This window comes from Gossypium arboreum, chromosome 8, assembly GCF_025698485.1.
Source record: "Gossypium arboreum isolate Shixiya-1 chromosome 8, ASM2569848v2, whole genome shotgun sequence".
NCBI classification, from domain to species: Eukaryota; Viridiplantae; Streptophyta; class Magnoliopsida; order Malvales; family Malvaceae; genus Gossypium; species Gossypium arboreum.
In genome coordinates this window covers 50,257,665-50,259,985 of record NC_069077.1, presented here as the reverse complement: position 1 = coordinate 50,259,985, position 2,321 = coordinate 50,257,665, and the positions used below count along the sequence as shown (strand labels likewise).

Sequence of the window (2,321 nt, the reverse complement as noted above, 5' to 3'; positions counted from 1 at the left end):
TAAGACTTTATCACCAACCTTAAGTTGATTAGGAGAGGTATCGGGCTTGTTTTGGCGTAGTTTTGATTTATCATGTGTTCTCGGTTTGTGTGCTCGCCACTGATCTAGCTCCTCTATTTGAAGCCTTCGTTCCTCATGGGTGTCTTTTTTCGCTACATGATAATAGTGCATTGTCTCTATTGTCTTGGTGCGAGGAGGTTCCTGCAAGTACGATTGAATATTAATTTTATCATCGACAAGTTTCATAGCGTTATCTTGAGTCTTAGAAGTTTTGACTGAATTGCGTGCTTGGAGTGTTACTGCATAATCTCCTGTACGAAGTGTTAGCTCTCATGTGCCTACATTAATAATGGTTCTAGCAGTTGCTAAAAAGAGTTGTCCTAAAATTAATGGTACCTCGTTATCCTCATCCATATCTAAGACGACAAAGTCTACTGGGTAAATAAATTTATCAATTTTAACGAGAACATCTTCAATAATACCTTTAGGAAATCTAACTGTTTTGTCAGCTAATTGTATGCTCATCCTAGTCTGTTTAGGTTTACCGAGACCTAGTGTTTAAACATTTTATATGGCATAATATTTATACTTGCCCCTAGATCAGCTAAAGCATTATTCGTAGATAAACTACTAATTAAGCAAGGAATTGTAAAACTCCTTGGATCTTTCAATTTGTTAGGAAGCTTATTATTTAGAATAGCTGAGTAGACTGCATTGAGTTCCACATGTGATGTAGCGTCTAATTTTCTTTTATTGCTCAGAAGTTCCTTTAAGAATTTTGCTGAGTTGGGCATCTGCGACAGAACTTCAATAAAGGGTAAATTAATATGTAATTTCTTTAAGAGTTTGGCAAACTTACCGAATTTTTCTTCTGTTCTGTCTTTCATCATTGCTTTAGGATATGGCACACGAGGCTCATGATTCGTACTTACCTGTTTAGCATCATTATCGTTTACCTCTTCTCGACCTTTGTTCATCGCGTTATCTTGCTGTAATTCTGGCTCCGGTGTAATGAATCCTTCCTTATTTTGAGTACTAATTGCATTGAGGTGTGCCCTTGGATTTGGTTCAGTATTACTTGGTAAGCTACCTTGTGGTCATTCGGAGATTAGTTTGGATAGCTGGCCTATCTGAGTTTCGAGTCCTTGGATAGATGCTTGTTGATTCTTAAGTGTTGTCTCGATATTTTGGAAACGGGTTTCTAGCACCGAGATGAATTTAGAAAGCATCTCTTCAAGGTTTGATTTCATCTCTTGTTGATAAGGTGGCTGTTGAAAACCTTGAGGATTTTGTGGCTTTTGATTCCCTTGACAACTCCAGGAGAAATTTAGGTGGTTCCTCCAACCTGCATTCTAAGTATTACTGTATGGGTTATTTTGAGATTGGAAGTTATTGTTAACCATATAGTTGACTTGTTCTTCTTCAGTGGTAGGATTGAAGGATTGGTATTCTGTATGCACACCTCCGCCATTTGAGTCACACTTCATTACTGGATGTACCTGTATAGAACCAAGTAAATCGTCAATCTTTTTATTGAAAAGTTCTACCTGATTAGAGAGCATGGTGACTGAATCGATGTTATAAAGGCCGGCTGTTTTTGTTGGCTTTGTCCTCATAACTTGCCACTGATAGTTATTCAGTGACATCTCTTCTATAAATTCATAGGCATCTTCCGATGTTTTATTGTTGATGGTTCCGCCAGCAGCTGCGTCAATCATTTGCCGAGTCGAGGGATTCAAGCCATTATGGAATGTTTGTACTTGAAGCCAAAGCGGTAACCCATGGTAAGGGCACCTTCTCAGTAAGTCCTTGTATCTCTCCCATGCATCGTAAAGTGTTTCTAAATCCATCTGCACAAAAGAAGAGATATCATTACGTAATTTAGCCGTTTTAGCCGGCGAAAAATATTTCAGTAAAAATTTCTCAGTCATTTGTTCCCAAGTAGTGATAGACCCTCGTGGTAATGAGTTCAACCACTGTTTAGCTTTGTTTCTCAGTGAAAAAGGAAACAACCAAAGACATATGGCATAAACAGAAACGCCATTGATTTTAAATGTATCGCAAAATTCCAGAAAGTTCACTAAGTGAGCGTTGGGATCTTCATCCTGCAAACAATCAAACTGAACAAACTGTTGTATCATCTAAATAGTGTTAGGTTTTAGTTCAAAAGTATTTGCAACTATAGCAGGTCTAACTATACTTGATTTACTTCCTATTAAAGAAGGTTTAGCATAATCATACATAGTACGTGGAGTAGGATTTTGATTAGCCGCAATTGCAGGAGGTAGCTGATTGCCTTGGTTTTCAGCCATCTCATCAGT

At 37.9% G+C, this 2,321-nt stretch overlaps 1 non-coding gene across 1 annotated transcript; it reads left to right on the top strand.

Moving 5' to 3' along the window:
• The first annotated feature begins 1,776 nt into the window (after nucleotides 1–1,776).
• On the top strand, nucleotides 1,777–1,883 carry LOC128279528 (small nucleolar RNA R71). The gene has a single exon (XR_008269730.1). It is a non-coding gene; the product is annotated as a small nucleolar RNA R71 (small nucleolar RNA).
• Nucleotides 1,884–2,321: the final 438 nt, after the last annotated feature.